This window comes from Tamandua tetradactyla, chromosome 5 (assembly GCF_023851605.1).
Source record: "Tamandua tetradactyla isolate mTamTet1 chromosome 5, mTamTet1.pri, whole genome shotgun sequence".
In the NCBI taxonomy this organism is placed as follows: Eukaryota; Metazoa; Chordata; class Mammalia; order Pilosa; family Myrmecophagidae; genus Tamandua; species Tamandua tetradactyla.
In genome coordinates, this window is record NC_135331.1 from 179,529,016 (window position 1) to 179,552,970 (window position 23,955).

The window sequence follows — 23,955 nt, forward strand, 5'->3', positions numbered from 1 at the left end:
GCCCTACCTGATCCCCTCCCCAGAGCACTTTGGAGATGGTCAGTGTCCCCTTTGTGGGTCTCTGGCCCTGTTTTGGCTGGGGAAGTCTGACTTGAGAAAAGCTTAAGACAGCTATAGGACACCATCCCGTGCTCCAAAATATACAGTATGGGAGTCTCAGAAAGTGAAGAAAGAGAGAATGGGCAGCAGGAATACTCAAAGAAATGACAGAGAACTCCCAAACATAGCAAAGGTCATGAATATGCATATCCAAGAAGCTCAGAGAATACCAAACAGGATAAATATGAAGAAAAATATACCCTGTCATATATTGATTATGCTATCAAGTGCTAAATTTTAACCCCTTGGTAACCACAAGGAAAATAGATGAAAAATATATCCAGACAAAAGTGAGAAGGCAGTCAATATGTTATAACACAAAATAGCAAATAAGTATAAAAGTAGGCATTTACAGAAGTGAGGGACAAAAAAGGTATAAGATTTACAAAGGCTAAAAAGCAAAATGGCAGAATAAAGTCTTGTATTATCAGCAGTGACTTTAAACGTAAATGGATTAAACTCTCCAGTCAAAAGGCAGAGATTGGCAGAGTAGATGAAAAAGCATGGCCCAACTATATGCTGTCTCCAAAAGACTCATCTTAAAGTCAAAGATACAAGTAGGATAAGGGTGAAAGGATGGAAAAAATATATAACATGCAAGTAGTAACCAAAAGAGAGCAGGGGCAACTACCCTAAAACCAGATCAAATAGACTTTAAGTCAAAAGAATTACGAGGGACAAAGATGGCCATTATGTAGTGATAAAGGAAGATGTAACAATTATAAATATAGATGCAGAGGCCTAAAATATATGAGGCAATTACCGACAGATTTGAAGGAAGAAACTGACAGTTCTACATTAATAATAGGAGACTTTAACATACTACTCCAATAATGGATAGAACATCTCGTCAGAATATCAATAAGGAAGTACAGGACTTAAATGATGCAATAAACCAAATAGAGCTAACAACATGGATAGAACACTGTAACCAACGAAAACAGAATGCACATTCTTCTCAAGTGCCCACATTCCTTCTCCAGCATAGACCACATGTTGGACACCAAACAAGTCCTGATAAATTAAAAAAATATATTGCAAGCATACAATGTGCATTCTCTAACCACAACAAAATGAAGCCAGAAATCAATGACAGGGAGAAACAGAAAATTCACAAATATGTGGAAATTAAACAACATACTCTTACACAACCAATGGGTTAAAGAGGAAATCAGAAGTGAAATTAGGAAGTATCCTGAGGCAAATTAAAATAAAAATATAACATAAGAAAACTTATGGAGTGGTGCAAAGGCAGTGCTGAGAGAAAAACGTATAACATTAAAAAAAAGAAAGGCTTCAAATCAAATACGTAACCTTGAAAACAAAAAGAACTAGAAGAAGAAAAGCAAACTAAATCTTAAGTGAGGGAAAGGAAGGAAATAAAGAATAGAATGAAGGTAAATGAAATAGAAAGCAAAAGAACAATAAAGAAATTCAACAAAACCAAAAGTTGGTTCTTTGAAAAGATTAATAAAATTGACAAACCTTTAGCTAGACTGACAAAGAGAAAAGACAAAGAAAAAAGAAAAGAGTGATACAAATATTGAAAATCAGAAATGAAAAGGGAGACATTATACTGCCCCTGATGATATATAAAGATACTATGAGCAACTGAATGCCAAAAAAATTAGATAACCTAGATAAAATGGACAAATTTTTAGAAGTACAAGAACTACCTACATTGGCTGAAGAAATAGAAGATCTCAGCAAACCAATTACTAGTAAAGAGGTTGAATTAGTCATCAAAACTCTTCCAACAGAGAAAACCCAGGATTCTGTGGCAGTGAGACCTGCAAATAAAAGGGGAGAGCTATGGGTGCAGTGAGAGGAGGAGAATGGTCGGGGGCAGCAAGCTAGGCCAAGTGGGCTGTGTGCTTGGAGCACAGACTTGGCTTTGTGTCCTGATGGCACCAGCATGGCAGCCTGGAGAGAATTCAAGGTGACCAGCAAAGAACTTCTTCCCAGGAAGTTTTGGCTGAGTGAAACAGACTTCAAGTTAGGGTGTAAGATGAGTTAACTCTAAGACAGAAACAATATGAAGCATATGTACAAGCTTTGGAGGGCAAGTACACAGATCCTAACTCAAAGTATAGAACTGGTATAAGGAAATCAGAAGAAAAACTAAAGGAGTAACAGCAAGAGTCTGCATGCAGGTAAAACATCCTTGTAATGAGATTAGCAACCAGGAAACAAAAGATGCATATAATCCAGTATAGTCCAACTGAGATCAACAATTGTAGACCCAGTGATCAACTTGTTTTTCCTAAATATGAAAGGGGAACAGAAACAGACTGAAGACAAACTGGAACAAGCCCAAAAGGAACTGAGTACTTGGAAGTTAAACCTAGTAGGTAATCAAATCATACTCCCCGGTCAAAACTTTTCTGACAGTCCCACTGCTAGAAAGCTATGGTGGGACAGCCAAATACTCCTTTCCACATTGATATTCAAACTTTTTGAGCCAAAAAAAAAAAAAAAGCCGCATTCTTATACTGCCCAGCTTGTAATGATTAATGTAAACGTACCAGATGAATCTTGTGTTTCAGCTTTTTTCTCTTTCCTCTCCCTTTGCTTTAGAGGTCTGACGGTGTTGGACTACTCTGAAGAAGTGACCACCTCCAAAAATTCCCCTTCTAAGACATGTAGACACTTGAGAAATGTTTGTTTGAAAAAAACAGAGAGACAGAAACAAGTCTTAAGTCTGTGGCACACTGTGTCTTCAGACGGTTTGGAGGAATGAAAACCTAGAGATTTTAAATCATGAATCAAACATGTTGTTTTAATTTGCTAATGCTGCGGGAATGCGTACACCAGAAATGGACACCAGAACCTAACTATTAGAGTACACCCCTTGTTAACTAGGCAACTATACACATCACCTTAAGCCATACTTAATTTCTAAATAGAAAACAACAGACATATGTTTTTTGCCTAACAATGATCATCTGTCCTGCATACAATGCACTGAATCTTTTCATATACAAAATACATTCATTTCATCACAATATCACAGAAACCTTAAGTTAGTTCAGTAACAATACAAGAACAAATACAGCTCAAAAGCAGTACATAATCTCATCAAAGTCAGTGAAAGGCATGGTCTGTCTTAAGCCTAAATTCTCCTGTCTGTGGACTTGTGGACTTAGAGAAAGTTGTCTGCTTCCAATATATGAAGAGAAAACAGTCATATAATAAAGGATCCCATTGCCATAGGGCGAAATTGGAAGAAACACAGGAGTCACTGGACCTAAACAGTTCTGAAAACCTTCAGGGCAAACTCCATTAGGTTTCAAAATCTGAGAGTCATTCATCCCTGGGGCTTTAGAAAGCAGCAGTCCCACCCTTCCCAGTGGCCTACTCAGTGGCCCAGTTCTCTCCAAACACTGGGATGAGGGTTGCAACAATGGGGAACACTGAGGAGACCACCTTTTTTTTTCAGCCCCACCCTTCTCAAGCATCTTGGGAGCACTGAGATTCTCTGCCATCTGCAGGGCACACGCTCAACACCTTCAGAGCAATGAGGTGACAGCCAGGCTCCTCACGGTCCCCAGGGCATGTGCTCCACCCTCTCCAAGGCCTGGGGCAGCAGACTTCTTCCTGAATATTGAGGAGGAAGGCCCACCCTCTGCCTCTGGGGCAAAATTACCCACCCAAACAGGGGGATCCACTCTCCAAACCCAGGTTTTCTTGGCTTCAGACCTTAGCTTCCATGGTTCTACATCTGAGGTTATTCTTCCTTCTGTCTGTCCATTTTCTGTCCCGTCCAGTCCGGACCGGCAGTGTTTCCATTTATACAGCCCTCTAAAAAAATCTGGTGACTTGGCAAGTAGCATACAGGAATCGAAGCCATCAGATAATGGGACTTTCCACAAATCCTTTCTGGATAACTCCATCTCCAATCCTGGCTTGTCCTATAATGACTGGTTCCATGTTTGGTTAAATCCTCATATTGGGCATTATTCTCTGTGGTCTCTCTTTCTGGAAGGCCAGAATTTTCCAGACCATTAATTTCTGGTTTCTTTTTACCCAGAAGTTCCATTCTTAGCTTATCTCTCTCACTGCATTTTACTATAAGCTGCAAGGAGAAACCAGGCCCCATCCTCTACATTCACTTTGGAAATGCATCCAGCCAAGTATCCCAGATTGTCACATGCAATTCTCCCTTCCATCTTCACCAAGACTCAATTTTGCAAAGCTTTCTATCACTTCAAAACAAAGGTCACCTTCCCTCCAATCTTCAATGGAAGTATCTTCAGAATCCATATTTCTACCAACAGTCTCTTCAAAGCAATCTAGGCTTTCTCTATGAAGCTCCCCACAATACTTCCAGAATCCTCTCCTGATCCATTTAAAAAGCCATTCCAACATGTGTGCTATTTGCAAATGCAGCAGCACCCCACCCCTCTGGTACCAAAATCTGTTTTAAGTTTGCTAATACTGTCATTAGTTTACTAATACAATGCACCAGAAATTGACTGGCTTTTTTTTTTTTTTTTTTTTTTTTTTTTAAAGAGAGAGGGAGGAAGGGAAGGAAAGACAGAGAGAAGGAAGGAAGGATGGAAGGAAGGAAGAAAGGGAAACATCTTTAAACATTTTCTTGTTTTATTGTATTTTGTTTGTTTGCTTGTTTTTTACATGGGCTGGGGCCGGGAATCGAACCGAGGTCCTCCGGCATGGCAGGCAAGCACTTTGCCCGCTGAGCCACCGCGGCCCGCCCATGACTGGCTTTTTAAAGGGGATTTATTTGGTTACAAATTTACAGTTCCTTGGAGGAAAGGCAGCTGGCTTTCCTCTGGCTTTCTCTGTCAATGGCAAGGTCCATGGCCATGACTGCGCGGCTTCTCTCCCAGCTTCTGGGTTCAAATGGCTTTCCCTGGGGTGATTCCTTTCTGCATCTCCAAATGTCTGGGTCTGAGCTGCTGAGCTCCTTTCTGACCTCTCTCTTTTAAGCCTCCAGCTAATTAAATTAAATGTCACTCATTGCAGAAGGCATTCCCTTTAGCCCTCCACAGATGTAATCAGCCATAGATAAATTTCACATGCCAATGATTGAAAAACTGGGCACCATCACCTGGCCAAGTTGACGCCTGACCCTAATTACTAACACATGTACAATTCCAGTAAAATTTAAAAATGGAATCTGCACTGCTCTCAACCTGGAGCACAGTGGTTTAGAGACGCTGAGTATCGGTTTTACAGTAAGATTCTGGACATCCTGCTTCTGGGGTCAAAACTCAGATGAATTTTGCCTTTAAAGGGTTTTATCTGCTAAGAATCAATTTTTAATAGTCATGAGTAATCAAATAATAGATGCCCATACAAGCAGTTCATACATCTAACCATCTAGTTCTATATTACTAGGGCTCTATATTACTTGATTATGTCTTAGATCAATGTGCTTTTAAACCACTGGTTTGTTCTTTGAATGGTTCCTAATATTCCAGATAATTTCACCGAGGACTCTACAAACATGAGGTTATGGTATCAAACCGCAGGTTTAAACTGTTCAAAGTTTAAACTGTTCAATATTCCTTTCACCACTAGACTGTACAGGATATTGACTGATGAGACTCACTATTTTTTTTCAGTAGTGAAATGTATTAAAACCCCATTCACACAACAGGCACATGCTGAAGGAGCATTGTGGTTGGTGTTAGTGGGGGAATGTGTTCTTTCCTTGTATTTGGGCCTTTTATATTCCATTATTGATAATAAATTAAATGTGCCTTGAAATTGTTGTTTCTAAAAATTTCAAGAAATACCATGATGCTTTCACTGTATGTAACATTTTAATTTGGGGCGGGGGAGAGAGCCTGCTGATTTTGAGGACACTAGTTTTGTGCTCTTCAAAGTGAAAGGAAAGGGCTCTCTGTGTTGCATTTTTAAAAAAGATCTACTCTTTTTTCCAGCTGGTATCATAAAGGAAAGATTATTTGATACTTGTTGCTTCTTGACACTTTTCTCAAGGTAATGCAGTAGAAATTAATGTGAAACAGATTCACAGAGTGCCTTCCGAAAGATAGGGGGAAATGATGTGTTAGAACTGTGGGTTGGCCTAATAGGCAAGACATTTTATGAATTGAAATAGTGATCATTTGTAATAAATTCATTTGATTCTGTAGATAAATGAGGCATTATTTTCTTCATGCTTTCATCCGCTCCTGAAGGTGAATTCTTTCATTAGATCATTCTGTAAGTCACCAATTCAAATTCTCCCTTGGCAATAACGGAGGCTAAGATGAGTGGAAGACAAATGTTCCAGATCGTCCCAACGTTTAAGTGCAGTTTTTTTCAAGGGTGATGTAAATGATCTCTTAGCCATTCAAATAAATTTCAAACAGACAAAAAGTTAATGGTGATGTGTTAAATGTTTATCCAAGAGAATCAAGAGCTTGGAAAGCAGCTGCCTCGAGGACGTATCACATAACATGAAGCAGAGTTGGTTTGCAGAAGAAATATGTGAGGGGCCACAGTGGCTCAGCAGGCGGAGTTCTTGCCTGTCATGCTGGAGACCCGGGTTCGATTCCCAGTGCCTGTCCATGCAAAAAAAAAAGGAAAAACTCAATGACTTCATCATCCTACTACAAAGGAGTAGAAGGTATGCACAACACCATTCTAGTTCTTCAGCAACAACTGAAGACAGTTTGGTGGTTCTTTAGAGAGATAAATATAGAACTATCATATGGCCCCACAATCCCACTAACAGGTATACATCCAGAAGAATCGAAAGCAGGGACTCAAACAGATATTTGCACCCCAATGTTCATAATGGCATTATTCATAACTGCCAAAAGAAGGAAGCAACCCAAGTGTCCATCAACTGATGAAGGAAGAAACAAAATGTGGCATATACATACAATAGAATATTACTCAGTTGTAAAAAGTGATGAAGTCCTGATACATATGACAATATATATGAACCTGCTGAGTCAAATAAACCAGACACAAAGGGAAAAATATTGTATGATCTCACTGATTTGAGCTAGAATAAGCAAACTCATAAAGTCAGTATCCAGAATCTAGCCTACCAGGTGCTGGTTTGAAAGGATTATGTACCCTAGAAAAGCCAGGTTTTAATCCTGATCCAATCTTGTGGGAGCAACCATTTCTTTTACTCCCTATTCAATAATGTAGTTGGAATCTTTTGATTAGTTTATCTCCATGGAGGTGTGACTCACCCAAATGTGGGTATTAACCTCAGATTAGAGGGAGATATGACTCCACCCATTCCAGTTGGGTCTTGATTAGTTTACTGGAATCCTTAAAAGGAGGAAACATTTTGGAGAGAGCAGAGCCACAAGAGAGGAGAGAGCCATGAGAACCACAAAGTCCCAGCTGCCAGAGACCTTTGGAGATGAAGAAGGAAATAGCCCCTGGAGGAGCTTCATGAAACAAGAAACCTGGAGAGAAAGCTAGCAGAGGTCACCATGTGATTTTCCCATTGAGAGAGAAACCCTGAACTTCATTGGCCTTTCTTGAGTGAAGGTAACTTCTTGTTGGTACCTTAATTTGGACATTTCTATAGACTTGCCTTAATTTGGACATTTTCACAGCCAAGAATTGTATACTTGGAACTTAATAAATTCACTCTTACAAAAGCCATTTTATTTCTGGTATATCATTCTGGCAGCTAGCAAACTAGAACACCAGGGGACAGGGTGGGGATAGAGAATGGGAAGTTAAGGCCTAAAATGCACAGGGTTCCTATTTGGAATGATGAAAACATTTTGGTAATGGTTGGTGGTGATTGTAGCACAACACGATTAACAACAGCACTGAGATAGACATCTAAACATGATTAAAAGGGGGAATATTAGATTGCATAAATGGTAACAGAAAAAATTTTTTTAAAATAATCCATGAAACTACAATACCAAGCAGTGAATCCTAAGTTAAATCATGGACTTTAACAGTACAATTATAAAATTGTGCTATTATCAATTGAAACAAATATTCCACACCAACGCAAGGTATTGGTAATGAGGTGGAGTATGAGAATCCAGTACTTTATACATGATTGTTCTATAAACTTGCAACTTCAATAACACATTTTTTTTTAAAAAGAATGATTGTGAAACCAGGTCAGTCCTTCTGTTTGCTCTTCCCCAGTGTGAACACCCACCCTTCCCCCCACCCCATTCACTTTTCAGTCACTGATACTTTCTACCCTCTGCTCGTCCTGCCCCTCCCGCCTCTATTTCACTTTCTCACAGTCCCAGACTTGGATTCTCCCCTGCCTGACCTTGATCAGTCTTTCAACCTATCACCCTTTCTCGAATCACAGTGCATTTCTTCAACATTGATTCCATATCCCGGTTCTCATGTTCTGTTTCCCTGAGTGCTTTGGGAGAAATAATTAAGGTATGTCACTTGGAGCTCACTATCATCTGCTGACACTAACATCTCCCCAAAAGGGCAAATGGGCAAAGTAATGCTCACAACAAAGATGTGAAGACATGGCAGAAGATCAAATAGAGGAGACAGCTGAGTTTATTCTGTAGCGTCTGACTGGTGGAGGCTGATATCAAACCAATTACAATTATGCAAAGAGAAGGTAGTCAGGTGAAGCTTGGGAGCAAAGAAAATGTAAGTCCCACCTCCGACCTCTCCCTTCTATACTCATCATCCTTCCTTTTTGCTTACTCTCACTACAATTCATCAGCACATCCTAGCATCTCGCCTTTAGAAATACACTCAGACTCACCCCCCATGAGCTCTACCATGACCATACCAGTCCAAGCCACTCCCATCTCTTACCTGGCCTATTGGACTGCACTTCCAATTAACCGCCCGCTTCCTTACTCTTGTCTCTCTGTACTATTGTCTGTACTTGTCTCTCAATACAACACCCAGAATGATCCTTTAAAGGCACAAGTCATGTGATGTCACCTATAAGAGTTCATGGTTCACAAGAATAAAATGCCAAACCTTAAAAAAGTTTCCAAGGCCTTATATGTCTGTCCACTGATGCTTTCTCATCCCCTACTACTCCACTCCAACCTCAATGGCCTCCTGGCTGTTCCTCGAACATTCCAAGTAAGCTCCTACCTTATAGCCTTAGCAGATGCTGTTCCCTCTACCTGGAACACAGTGACCCCAGATATACAGGTAACTCATTTTCTGAATGAGTTAATCTACAGGCTAAGCTGTTCTAACAAAATGAGGTGGCTTAATTAAGAATAGAATTTAATTTTTCTCTCATATAAAAGTGTGGGATGGGAGGGCCGTTCTGCCATCCTCAGTATATTTCCAAAATGGCTCCAGTCATTACTATTTCCCAGCTAGCAGGAAACAGGCAAGTGCCTTCATGGAGTTGACCCAGAAGTTGCACACATCATTTCTGCTCGCATTCATTTGGCATAAACTTAGTCACATGGCACACCTAGCTGCAAGGAAGGCTAGGCAAGGTAACTGGCATCCATTTCCTTAGCAAAAGCTCTGAGGTTCTATTGCTAAAGGCAATGAAAGGAGAAAGGATACTGGAGAGTAGTTAGCAGTCTCTGTCTTACCCCTTCCCTTGATTCAGGATTGCTTTCAAATATATCCTTATCAGAAAAATCTTCCCTTTCTACCCCTTTAGAAAACATCCTCCCTGCTATCACTCTGTCCTTTTACTTTTTTTTCCATCTTAGTGAGTATCATTTGATTCATTTTAGTTTTATTTGTTTATTGACTGCTTCCTCCCCAGTGGAATGCAAACACCAGATGCCCTGAGAACAAGGATTTTGTGTTGTTTATTGTTTTATCTCCAGCACCTACAGCAGTGCCTGGCATTCTGTAAGCATTTAAAAATATATACAGGATGAAACAACAATGGTATGGTCACCTTTAGGAAATGCTTATAAGAAAACAGGGGCCTAGAGTTTAAGCTTTTAGAGCAGACACATTAAGTGCAGAGTAGTGATCATTATTTCTGGATTTTGAGAGGCTGTTTTATATATATAACCTGATATTTAGAGATAAGAAGAAAGCCGTACAGGTTGGGGTTAAAGTAATTCAGAACAGAAGTAAGGAAGACAGTGTCTATATCTCAGAACCACACATACTCTTTGAGACCAATGGAAGAAAGGTTTATTTGATCTGGAACTGAAATTTTCTGTAATGCATAATCTAATTCAACCTATCACATAGCGCATTTGAACAATTGAAACACAGGAAGCACAGAATAAGAAAGAGGTCCTTTAATCCTATATAGATTATTATAATGCCTGGAAACATCCTTGAGTATATTAAGCAGATAATCAAAAAGTATTGGTAAAGGCCCCTGAGAGAGGGGAGAAAGAACATGGAACTATTGAACCTTACCATCAGGGAATCTCCTGATACTGTGTCAAACTTTAGAGACACCCAAATCAATAGGCCATGCCCTCGATCATGAGGCTTATTCTTGCGAAGCTTATGTAGGTAGCGGAGAAGCTTAGACTACCTATAGGCATACTTACTTCTGGAGGACCTCTGTTTGTTGCTCAGATGTGGCCTCAGTCTCTCTAAGCCCAACTCTGCAAGTGAAATCATGCCCTCCCCCCTACATGGGACATGACATCCAGGGGTGAAAGTCTCCCTGGCAAGGTGGGAAATGACTCCCAGGGATGAATCCACACCCGGCACCGTGGGATCAACAATTCCATCCTGACCAAAAAGGGGGAAAGAAGTGTAATTAATAAAGTGTCAGTGGCAGAGAGAGTTCAAACAGAGTCAAGAGGCTACTCTGGAGGTTGCTCTTACACAAGCTTCAGTTAGACCTTGCAACCTATCATAGCCTGCCAACCCGCTGCCAACCAGGACCATTCCAGCCAATCCTAAAGAACACCTAGAGCAATATATAAGATTCCACAAGGTTTCCGTGCCCTAGAGTAACTTTCCAGAAAACTTCAACTTCCAGATGAGTCCTTGGTCCAGATACGTCCTGAAACCTAGCCCAGCCTCTCCAGAACATCTGATAGTTCCATCTCCCTACCCCATATTAGTAACAAACCCTTCCAGTATCAAAAATTTAGAACTGCCATAAATCAAACAACCCCAAAGAGAGGTATGGAAAGACCAAAGGTGATGGTGGAATTATACATAGAAGATAGAACTTAACAAGTGATATGAATGCTGAATCATTAAATTGATATCTATTTAGTCTCCAGTATTTTAGAGCAGCTAGAAGTAACAACCTAAAATTGTGAATTTGTAACCCATGTCAAAGTTTGAAATATGTTCTATAACTAATTGTAGTGCTGTGCTTTTGTATATATGTTATTATTCACAAGAACAGAAGGAAAAAAGTTGATTGTGATGATGAAAAAGTATTTAAGCCCTCTAGCCTCCAATATTCTGGAGCAGCTAGAAGGAAAAATATGAGGGGGTCATATGGTGGCCCATGACAAACTCTGGAATCTGTCCTGTAACCACTTGTTGAAGAGTGCTTTGAAAACTATTGCTCTTTTATTTATTTGCTCTGTATATATGTTACAGTATACAATAAAAAAGTTTAAAAATATATATATATAGGGTGAATGAATGAATATCTATTGAATCACATTTGGGGTTCAATAAGTGTGCGATAGAGTATGGTGGAGACAAGATACTAATTTATTTTTGAAAACTAAAAGAACATTAAATGAAGCTGCTAAGAGTTTTCTGTTTCTATTACACAGTTCTTTTCATTTAAAAAAATCAGTAGAATGGGCCGTTTATGTTTTACAAAACTGGAGCAAAAATTCATATGCTGTTTTGGGAAGATGTAAAATCAAAGTTAAACTAAGGATATTGCAAATTGAGATGTAGAATGTTCTGCATAGTAATAAAGAACAAATGTACATTTCATGACACTTTGCCCTTACCTAGTTAAAGAAGGGAAGGGAAGCAGGAAATTATGGATTTAAATTGGACCCTCCTTCATATTCTCGTTGCTTCTTGGAGTTGTTTATGTGTCCTAACATCCAAAAACGTACCTATGGAAGACTGTGGGACATGAGCTATGGCAGGAGGGAGAAGCAGCCTGGCCTTCCCTTCATCTTAAGCTGAAATCTGATGAAGACCATGAGAAGGAATGGACAGGGCAGAGGCCAGGGCAGTGGAGGTTGGACAACTGGTGTCCCACGCAAGCTGCTATTTAAGTCTGTGAAAACATAACCAACCATTCACGTGCCTTGTCTGGGTCAAGGGGGAAGCCTAACCAAGTGTGCGGGGTGGAGTGTTCCCCAAAGAAATAGATGTCCCCACTTTCAGTCATCCTGGTGTGGGGATGAGTTGTTCCAGGAGGGAAAGAACTTCTTTTCCTGAGATGGGACTCCAATGGGAGATGTCTGCTCTCGGGTGGGGATTGACCTGGCCCCTCCAAGTGGAAGTGTAATGGTAGTTTCCTCTAATATCCCTGTACTGGTTTGATAAAGCTGCCAGAATGCAATAAGCCAGAAGTAGAATGGCTTTTAAAAAGGAATTTATTAGATTATAAGTTTACAGTTCTAAGGCTATAAAAATGTCCAAACTAAGGACCCAGGGAAAGATACCTTGACTCAAGAAAGGCTGATGGGTCAGGAACACCTCTGTCAGCTGGGAAGGCATGTGGCTGGCATTAGCTAGTTCTTTGTCTTCTGGTTTCACACAGCTTTCCCGGGGGCGTTTTCTATCTTTATAGCCAGATGTCTGGGTCTGGGTCTTGTGTTGGATCTGTCAGCTTTGTCGGCTCTCTCCAAAATGTTTCCCCTTTTAAAGGACTCCAGTAAACTAATCAAAACCCGCCTTGAATGGGCAGAATCACAGCTCTGTCTAATCAAAAGGTCACACCCACAACTGAGTGTATTATATCACCATAGAAACAATCTAATCAAAGTTTCCACCCTAAACAATAGGTCTGGCCTCACAAGATTGAATCAGGATTAAAACATGATTTTTTTTCTGGGGTGCATAATAGTTTCAAACTGGCTCAATCCCTTTCTCTGAGGCCAGATCTGGTGCATGGCCCTAGGAGCACCCTTCTAGCTGGGGTGCATGTCACTTTTTTTTTTGCTTGGGCAGGCACTGGGACTCGAACCCGGGTCTTCGGCCTGACAGGTGAGAACTCTGCTGCTGAGCCACCGTGGCTCGCCCAGCATGTCACTCTATATGACAGCTATTTATCCCCACCAGATCTGGTCTATACAGTGCTGTCAGCGCTAAAGGGAGCATCCAGGGTTCCTGCTCAGAACAACAGGAATGGAGATGACAAATGCAGCCCAGAGCAGCCAGATGCAGCTTGGATTGGAAGATTCTTGAAGCTCCAGAAAGCTGTCATTCTACAGATTGCACACCTTCCTCCAGGATGCCCAAAACCACCTGTGGTGGTTTGGAGCTGTTATGTACCCCAGGAAAGGTCATTTTCTTTTCTTTTTTTTTTTATTTAAGAAAATATGAAGGCTTTATTTATTTGTTTCTTATTAGATAGCCCTTACTTTCATAAGGAAACAAGATTTACCTGTTTCGGGCTGCAAACCACAATGTCAAAGCAGTGTCATGAAGGGGGTACAGTTCTAATGCTATCATCTTCACAGCAATAAAATGCAAAATAAAACAAAAATTAACTGGACTTAATTAATACTGGGCATTCCCACAGGGAAAAGACAAGAGGACTTTAAATCAATCAGCAATTGAATTGTAGCAATAAAATAATTCAGTTAGACTGAGGCACCTCAATCCTCTCCTCCAGCTCTCTCATTCACGATATGCCAGCTGGGAACCAAGGGAGCATGGCTGGTAGTCAGAGACTTTGCTTGGAAGTCATGGAAGTCTTGGAAGACCAAAGAAGCTGGCTTTGGTGAGGCACTATGTGCAGCAGTGTCGCATATGGAAGTTGACAACATACTCAGCGTTAGTCCTCTGCACAGAAATGGCAAAAGGCTCGAAAGGGTGAAAGGTGAAGGCAACAAGGCATCGTACTGTGTGGCTGATGGGGTGGCCCGGTAGGCCTGCCTGGATCTCAAACTTCAGCAGTGCAGAGTCCCGGGCATAGAACCTGATAGGGTGATCTCCACAAGTCTTGGGCCGCTCTATGACTGACACCCACTTGTCATAATAGCTGAAGAGAGATAAATCAAGGTAGGGACAGCCACTGTACGACTGGGCACTGATGGGGAGCTGGCCCAGTAGCTGGCGTGCTGCCTCCGTGTGCCCTCCATATTTGGCATTTATAATAGTGTCTTTGAACCGGCATTGGATCTGCCTTGCAAAATTGTTACTGGAAGCTGAGCAGGGAAACTGGACTTCACTGTGCAGGGTAGCATTATGGAAGAGGTCACAAAAGTTCTCAAAGAGTTCCAAAAGCTCATCTGACGTATTCTCAAACACAGCAATTACCTCTGTTGTCACCATATTGTATACCACAAAAAAAGAAGCCTGTGATGGGTCTGTGACCCGCAGTGTCACTACATCCTCACTCGTATACTTGATAAACAGATGGTTTTCATCCAAAAGCTGCATTTTCCACATTCGCAGCTGACGCAGTTGGTCAAAATACTGGAGGAAACGCCTCTTGGCCATTGCGCTACCATCCTGCTCTGCCCGACGCCACAAGTATACCAGCAGCCGATGTTTCAGGGAATTGATAAAAGGATCCCTAAAGGGATTGGCCATGCCTGTCTGACTGTCCCGCTGTACCTCAGGGAAAACTGCTGACACAGTCAGCAGGTCATCCTCATAGCAAAAGCGGCCAATAGTCCGCACATCGATGAAAGTGCCTTCGGGAGTCACCTGGAACACGTGGATGGTCTGCTGCTGCACTGACAAGATGGCCAGGATGTTCTTGTACAAGTACAGCCCTTGGTTGTGTGACAGAACCACTTTGTCACACTTGAAAGTACGAGTATCACATAAGCGGCCAGTGTGAAGGTCAATGATATGGAGGGAATAGTCCTCTAGAGGGGATCGTGGGTTGGGAGTCACTGACTCACTGTTCCGATAGACCTCATAGAAAGGAGGGTGAGGCTCATCCGGGAGGTAGGCAGCAGAGCCCACAATGACACAGCGGCAATCGTCAGTGAAGAGGCTGCACTCCCGGTTCAGGTGCTCACCATTTGCCGCCACGTTGGCAATGTGCAGCAAGACAAAAAAGCATTCAAAGAGCCGGCCTCGGATGTTGACTGACCGCTGGTCATTGCCATTGGACAGGATCTCCCCCTCATATCCCTGGAGTAGGACCTCCGCTGCCTGGCAGCCCTGGTATTCATAGATGTCGAGAGAGGTCTGGTCTGAAGAAAAAGCAATAAAGTAGCGCCCATCAGGTGAGAATTTACATAAGAAACAAGGAGGCTTCTCAACACTGACGACTGTGAAGTTGGGGAAGACATTCTGGTGGAACACTCGGACCTGATGCCAATGGGTACCTGCCTTGCCTGAACTGATCCGCCGGCGTTCCAAGCGATGAATGACATTTTGGTTTTGGATTCTTCGAGGTTTGATGGTGGAAACATGATGATCCATTATCACATCCCTGTCGGATCTGGGCTCAAAGGGCCGGGGCGAGGGGGCTCCGGGCCCGCTCAGTGAGCGCCTCCCCCCGCCCCCACCATGCCTCCGGACCCCGGCAGCCACGGCCGCAGCGCCTCATTTTCTTTTAATCTGTTCCTGTGGGTGCAGACATATTGTGGGGGGGGGACATTTTGGTTAGGTTATTTCAATTGAGGGTGACCCAGCCCATTCAAGGTGGGCCTTAATCCTTTTTTACTGGAGTCATTTATGAGAGGATATAAGAGAGAGAAAGCCACTGAGGCCAGAAGCTGAAAGCAATGAAAGCCCCAAGAGAAGGACCAGCAGATGCCAGGCATGTGCCTTCCCAGGTGACAGAGGATTCCCAGATGCTGGCAGCCTTTCTTCAGAGAAGGTGTCATCCTGTTGATACCTTAATTTGTACATTTTCACGACCTTAGAACTGTTAATTTGTAAACTAATAAGACTCCATTGTAAAAGCCAACCCATTTCTGGTATATTGCATTTTGGCAGCTTTAGCAAATCAAAATACCACTTCAGAGGTGACTCCAGTAGGAACATGGGCCTCCCGTGATCCGTAAGATTAGGGACTCATTGTAATTTGGATACCAAAGGAAGAATGCTCTCCTTTTAGGTCTAGGGATATATCAATTACATCTAATTGGAAATACTGAGCTAAGGGAATGGCATCTTTTGTTTTCTGACATCTCAGAGTGTTTCTAATTATACCAAGCAGCATCACAGCTGTCCAAAACATGTCTCAGGAAAAAAAATTTTTTTAAACTGTTATTCTAAAAGATAATGCTACTCTGCATGTATTAAGAAAAAGGAGACAAACGAGCAACCTAGAATGGACAAAGTGCGCCTTTTAAAAACAAGTAACAGAGTGCTGGTCTTCTCCTGGGCAACTGACTCCGCACGTCCATTGTTTGTGTTTTGCCGCAGGAGCCATTTATTGACGTCAATGTCTGGAAGCTTCTATTTTGTCATTGTTGGCCATCATAAAGATCCAATTTTTGAAATGGAGTTTTTGCCAGCTGGAAAGGCAAAATCCAAAGCCGATCATCATCACGTGAACCAGCTCGTCACACAGGCTACCCTCCACCCAGTAATGAGAACCTGCGGCTATCCAACAACGTACTTGAAAACGGTGGATGAATCCAATGAGTAATCTGTTTCAGCATTTGTTACTGTGGACATCTGAGATTTATTGTGCTTCATGATGTAAGGCAAGAAGATGGGATGTCCTCTTGATTGATGTCCATGATTTGTATATAAAGACTGCAGTGAATCCATTTCATGAACCCAATTCTATTCGATCAAGTGCATATGACCGGAAAGTTCCATTTCTTGGAAAACAACACCTATTAAGCCGAAGGTCGAAAAATTCTGAAATAAACCATGCCACTTTATACAATGGGGTATACTCAGGAATGTGTACATTGTAAGTAACTTGATTAAATAGCCTGGGAAACTTATATGTTGTAGTCTCAGTTTATCTAACCTTAATGAAATTCCTTTTATATTTTAAAAAATACTACATCCATTTTCTTGTCATTTATCAATAAATCACTGTTTGCTTGTGAACAATGTTTTTTATGAGCTCTTTATCAATAATCTTGAAATATTTTTATTTTAGAAGTTGAAAATTAAGATAGCCTATTCAGATAGCTTTATCTGGATTTAACAATGCAAAACAAATGTCATAATCAAGATTTGGTAGACAGATTTCAAACTAAAAGCTTCTGTAGCACAACATGAAATTGACAGCACACACACGTAGATTTACTTATACATTTAGGGGTGCCATTATGAAGTTAATAGGCGACGTGCATAGTGCCGCCCCAGACGCTGAAAAAGTATGTTTTGTGGTGTTAAATGTCACATGTCTGCCTCGGGTAGAGAATGGGAATAGTGACTCTGAGGTCAGTTGAGAATCCTGGGTCATCATTTGTAAAGCAGGAGGCTGGGACCCAACAAGAGACCAGGCCAGAGGGCCACACCAAAGTGCGTGGCTTGTCATATATTTCATTTCCTTTTCCTCAGTAAAGTGAGGATAAAGTGAATCTGTTGTATCTGTACTAGTTGTTACAAGGCTATTTCAGAATTGTAATCAAAAGGTTGGATTCTATTTACATTGGCACTTTTAGCCTTTTAGGCTACACACCATAAAAGGGAGGGGTGGTCTCTTTTGTATTGTAATAAGTATGAGATCTTACTGTAAAACAGTAAATACCCACTGAAAAGTGAGCAGCCAAATATTTTCTGCACTAATCATAAGCATCTGAAAAATTTCGCTCCATTCTGAATAACCTGAATAAGCAATTCTAAAATCCTCGTGTGAAATTGCGACCATAATATTTTACCTTATTTATTTGATTTCTTAAATAAAGATGCTTATAAAAAAAATAACAATAAGTGAGCAGCTCCTCCCCACTTGATAGACAGTGGCGTCTTTTCATGCAGTGCCAGCCGCATCTCTGAGACAGGATGGTGAAGGTTGGAATAAACAGATTTGGCCATATTGGGCACCTGGCCACCAGAGCTGCTATAAACTCCAGCAAAGGGCAGGTTGCTGTCATAATGACCCCTTCATTAACCTCAACTACAGGGTCTACATGTTCCAGTGTGAGTCCACCCATGGCAAGTTCAAAGGCACTGTCAAGGTTGAGAACAGGAAGCTTGTCATCAATGAGGATCCCATTACTATCTTCTAGGAGAGAGACCCCACCAACATCAAGTGGGGTGACGCTGCTGCTCAATATCGTGGAGTCCACTGGTGTCTTCATGACCATGGGGCTCGGTGGAAGGGTGTCACCCAAAGAGTCATCATCTCTGTCCCTTTGGTTGATGCCCCCAAGTTTGTGATGGGTGGAAACTGTGATGAGTGTGAACAACTGATCACCAGCAATGCTTCCTACACCACCAATTGCCTGGCCCCCCTGAATGCTTTGGCATTGTGGAGGGACTCATGGCCGCCTCCCCACGTCACTGCCACCCAGAAGTCTGTGGATGGCCCTTCTGGAAAAATGTGGTGTGACGGCCGTGGGGCTGCCCTAACAGCATCCCTGCATCCACCAGTGCTGCTAAGGCAGTAAGTGAGTCCATTCCAGACCTGAATGGGAAGTTCACTCACACAACCTTCCGTGTGTCCAACCCCAATGTGTCCATTATGGATCTGACCTGCTGACCTGAGAAGAGCTGCTGGACCACCAGCCCAGCAACAGCATGAGAGCAAGAGAGAGGCCATCAGCTTCTGGGGAGTCTGAGTCCTAACTTGATCTCCCAATAGTGAAAACTGTCCATCCTCCACAGCTTCCATCCTGACCCCTGAAGAAGGGGAGAGCCCCACGTTGCCATATACCATCAATATAGTATACCCAGCCCAAACCAAAAACAAACAAACAAACAAAACAAGCAAGCCAAAAACAAAAAATGAAAACCAAAACCATCAGCTATTTTGGTACAACTGGTTGCTTTTTATCAGTGCACCACAATTTTCTTTATGCAGAAATGTTCTGATTAGGAGTGGTTCTTAAAATTGCTTGTATGGTATGAAAAAAAACAATAAGCGAGCCTTCCTTGAACACGACGTTAATCATTTCACTCTTCGGCCTTCAAAATAGCCAATGGCTCCCTTTTCCTCTAATATCAAGCTGATAATATCCACAGACTGAGCTTCCTTTTGCAAAAGAATAAACATTTCCTATCCCCTGAATTCATTCCCACTTTCCCCCATCAGGAGCTTTCACCCTGGGGATTGCCAGAATCCTCACCTTTAACTCTCCTCTTCACCCTGGCCCTTGCCTTTGCTCATTTTGTTCACCTCATCGGAATTTGTGCTGAGCAGTTGATCCCTTAATTTAGCCACTGTCTTGAATTGTGTGCTAAATGTTTTATATCTATTTGTTTTGACTTATCAACTGGATTATAAGCTCTAATGGGAGACGATCTGTATCTCTTTTCCCTTTTATGTTCCCTATTGCACCTAGTGCTGTTCCAGCACCTGGAAGAGCTTGATTAACACATTTTTTATTACATACTTGAAAAGCAAGCTGGGAGTCACTGTTCTGGAGCCAGTTCATATAACAAAGTATCTCTCTTCCCTATCACATGACCAATTTGCATTACTTTCCAATTGCTGCCTTAACAAATTACAACAAACTTGGTGGTTGAGAAAAACACAACTATACTGTCTTACAATCTGGAGGCCAGAAGTCTGAAATCAGTGGTCTGGGGCCCAAATCATGGTGTCAGCAGGGCTATGGCTATGTTTCCTCCAAAGGCTCATGGAAAGAATCTGTTCCTTGCTTCTTCCAGATTCTGGCGGCTGTGGCATCCTATGATTGTGGCTGCATCACTCCAATCTCTGCCTCTGTGGTCACGTGACCTCCTCATCTCCTTGTCAAATTTCCCTCTGCCTCTCCCTTATAGGGACACCTGTGATTATTAGGGATCATTTTAGCTTGCCTGGGCTGCTATGAAAATACCAGACTATTGGCTTAAACAAGAGTACTTTATTTTCTCACAGTTTTGGAGGCTGGAAGTCCAAAGTTAAGGTATCAGCAGGGTCATGCTTTCTCCAACATCTGTAGTGTTTTGGTGTGGCTTGCTGGCACTCAATCTCTGCCTCTGTCACATGGCCATGTGTCTCCTTTAGTCTCCTCCCATGAATTCTACTTCTAGGTCCAAATTTCTTCTCCTAATGACTCCAGCAGTTTTGGATTAAGATCCACCCTGATTTGGTTTGGGCTTATCTTAATAGGACCTCTGAATAGCCTATTTACAAATGAGTTCATACCTAAAGGACAGCGGATTAGGACTTGAACACGTCTTTCATGGGATGTGATTCAATTCCCAATACTAGGATAACTTCTCCACCTCAAAACCCTTAACTTAATAACATCTGCCAAGACTCTATTTATATAAGGTAATATTTAAAGGTTCCAGAGATTAGGACCTGATATCCTTGGGGTTGAGGGTTGGGTGACTTATTTGTCCAACTACATGTTGCAATATAATAACAGTCTTAAAATTTGGGTAAACTAATATAAGGGCAGTGAGAAAAGACAATGCTGCATTTATTAACTTGAAGTAAACAAATGCAGTTCCCAATGAAGTGATGACCAGTCTACACCCACACACACACACATACAAGATTGTGTATCAGCAAAAGTATTTTCTATTGCATCCTCAGTGTCACAACAGGCTAAGGTCTTCTTTATCAAAAACAAAACAGAGTTATAGCACATATGTCAGAGCATTTCATTGAGACTGCCAAAATGTCAAAGACAAAAGTTTGGGCTCTGTGAAGAGAGAGATTTGTGTTTAACTAAAGTATTTTGAAACTTCACCTGATAAAAATAGGTTTTAAGGTTAATGTGGGTGAAAGAATTATTTGGACAGGTAGCTTGAGATGAGCCATAAGTGAATTTGCAAATGTTTCTAATAAATTATGATCTCACTCCACTACTTCCTTCTAAATTCCATGAGGAATTAAGAAATAATATGAGATGTAATACTGTAATGCCCAATATTTGTATAACAATTCATTGTTTAGAAAGCTTTTGACACACCTAATCCAATTTGATCCTCACTACAATCTGGTGAAATTGGCAGAGTTTGTATTATTATTTTCAGTTTTCAGATGAGAAAATAGATTTAGAGAAGATATGCGACTTGGTCAAGAATGCCTGGTGGTTTAGGCTGCCACAGTGCAATATCCCACAAATGGGCTGGCTTTTAACAATGGGGATTTATTGGGTTACAGGCTTACAGTTCTAAAGCCATGAAGATGTTCAAATTAAGGCATCATTAGGCAATGCTTTCCCCTTGAAGACCAGCTGCTAGCAATCCCGGACCCCTCTGTCACATGGCAGGGCACATGGAGATGTCTGCTGGTCTCTCTTATCTTCCAGGTTTTGTTGCTTTCAGCTTCTGGTTTCCCTGGCTTTCTTTGTTTCTGTGGCTCTCTCTCTCTGAGCTTCTGTGTCTTTCTCTGTTTCTGAATTTCATTCTCTTGTAAAAGTCTCCAGTAAGAGGATTAAGACCCACTTTGAATGAGGAGGATCACATCTTAAGATCCTACTCATTGAAAGATCCTACTACCAATGGGCCCACACTCACAGGAATGGATTATTTTTAAGAACATATTTTGTTGTAATCCATAAAACCTTCAAACCATCACACCTGGCAAATAATTGTCAGACTCTAACAGTGACTCAGGTTTCCCACTTCTTGATTCATTGTACCTTCAGGTGCACCAGTATTAACTTCAAAATGAGAATGATAGTCATTAATTTATTGATAATTGAGAGATGTGGCATCTGAGAGAGCGAGTACTTGGCTGATAAACTGTTTGTCCTGCTGGAACCCTTGCAGCTACTCACTCTACCGATCGGGTGCCTCCATATTTGCCTCGATCTACCTCTAAACTGGCCCCAAACTTAATCTAAATTGGGGATATTCCTGACATTTAAAAATCCTGGCAGCAACACCAAAAATCTGGTTTTATTTTGGTTTTGTAGCTTAATTTAATAAGCATATCGTGGAAGCCTAATTTTTAGTCCAACTAATGGTATTATTTGTCCAAAAATACGTTTAAGGCATTCTGTCAGGTACCATGGGGAACCTCAGAAAAGCATCCACCATCTATCCATCCAACCATCCATCCATTCATTTATTCATTTCACATTAACTTATAATCTGCTATGGCCAGGCACTGGTTTCAGAGATGAATAAAGTGTGGTTGTTACTATTAGCCTGATCACAGTCCAATGAGGGAAACAGACTTATTAATGGATTAGTAAAATAATATGTGATAAATCCAACATTAGAATTCAATGCCGACTATTCCTGGGGTCAGGTAAGCATTCCTGAAAGTATGTATTCTTTAAGAACAGGGGGTGCTAACAGAGGGGGCAGAGGAAAGGGTCCAGACAGGAGGCACATGAACAAATCTTCAGAGCCAAGATACAGCCTAGGGTGCATTAGCTGTGCCTCTGGATCATTTTAGGGTCAAGTTGTCTAAGAGCTTGAATCCTAGCTTTTGTCCTACTTCCACTGTAGACTCCCATGTTAGAACCACAGTCACAGGACATACTCTGGGTAAAAATACTTTATAGGCATTAAAGAATGAGGTTGTAGTATGTCATCCTGGTGAGCCAAGCAGGGCCATGCATGGACTCAGATGTAAGGCTCCAGAGGTTCTTAGAAGCTAAGGGTGATCTGGAACTCCACTGTCAAAGGCACGACAATTCCATCAGAGACCGTCTGTAAGGCCTAAGAGTGTGTTTGAACGCCTTAAGTAGGGCATGTACTCTACAGTTAACCACGCCTCGCTCTTTCCTTTGCTTATATTCAGACTGATTTACGCATTTATCCCTCCTACCTCCTGGGCACTTAAGTTTGCAGCCCCCGCTTTAAATGGAGGGAATGAAAGGGAAAATCTAGCTTCCCAAACCCCACCAGTCCCAAGTTTAGTGGATGATTCAAGAGCATCAACAATCCAAAGGAAGAACCCATGGCTGTTATGAGAGGTTTCAGAAAAATGCTTTGGAAGGAGCAAGAATTTTTACTGTCCAGTGTTAAATTTAATGTCTTCTGGAAAGTTTCTCCCTCTAACCCAGCACCCCCGCTCTCTGTTTTGGACGCTTCTCAGTATTCCTTTGCTCCTCTGGGTGGGGTGAGGCTGTGGGTGGGGAAGGATGGTGTCCCCTAGCGGCTGGAGTGTGACACTGACTGGGGAGAAGGGACTGGGGGGAGGGGGCACAGCACAACTCTACCCCTGCCTCTGCATTTTACTAGAGCCTAAAGGGCAAAGTAGGGCGTGTAAGCCGTGAGGGTGGACAGATAGGCAGGGGTGAGATTATGGGGCCCTACCTGCCGTCTGTAAGTAGTCTCCAGCCACACTATCCAAAATAAATAGAATGCGAGCCACATTCTTATCTTTTGATTGTAACAAGTCACATTTTTAAAAATAGTAAAAAGAAGCAGGTAAAATTAAATCCCATCAGTGGCTCAGTGGTAGAATGCTCGCCTTCCATGCAGGAAACCCAGGTTTGATTCCCAGACCATGTCCCCCCCCCAAAAAAAAATTAAATCACAATATTGTGGCTGTAATTAATACTACTTAACTATAACTTGAATGTGGCTGGAATGGGAAATTTAGAGTTGTGTATTTGTTACTACATCACAAAGTGTAAAAATAAAAAAAAAACAGTACCAAGAAAGAGGAAAAATTAATTTTAATAATAGATTTCACCTCACCCAATATATTCAGGATCTTATCGTTTCAACATGTAATCCATATTAAAAGGTATTACTGATGTATTTTACAATTTCGTGTGTGCGTGTGCTAGGTCTTCAGTATCCAGTGACAGTCTGCCCTCGCTGCACATCTCGGTTCCC

The 23,955-nt window shown here is 41.6% G+C and overlaps 4 pseudogenes across 1 annotated transcript in view; 3 read left to right on the plus strand and 1 right to left on the minus strand.

Annotated features, from left to right (window-relative positions):
- LOC143685127 (trafficking protein particle complex subunit 2-like) overlaps window positions 1-17,007 on the plus strand; it is a 74,509-nt pseudogene extending 57,502 nt beyond the window's left edge. The window contains exon 4 of the transcript XR_013176388.1: window positions 16,492-17,007. The product of XR_013176388.1 is annotated as a trafficking protein particle complex subunit 2-like (transcript). The remainder of the gene's footprint in view (window positions 1-16,491) is intronic.
- Window positions 389-8,213, plus strand: LOC143683404 (pre-mRNA-splicing regulator WTAP-like; annotated as a pseudogene).
- Window positions 13,795-15,611, minus strand: LOC143682906 (DET1 homolog pseudogene; annotated as a pseudogene).
- A 444-nt stretch (window positions 17,008-17,451) lies between the features above and the next one.
- LOC143683405 (glyceraldehyde-3-phosphate dehydrogenase pseudogene) lies at window positions 17,452-18,736 on the plus strand (annotated as a pseudogene).
- Window positions 18,737-23,955: the final 5,219 nt, after the last annotated feature.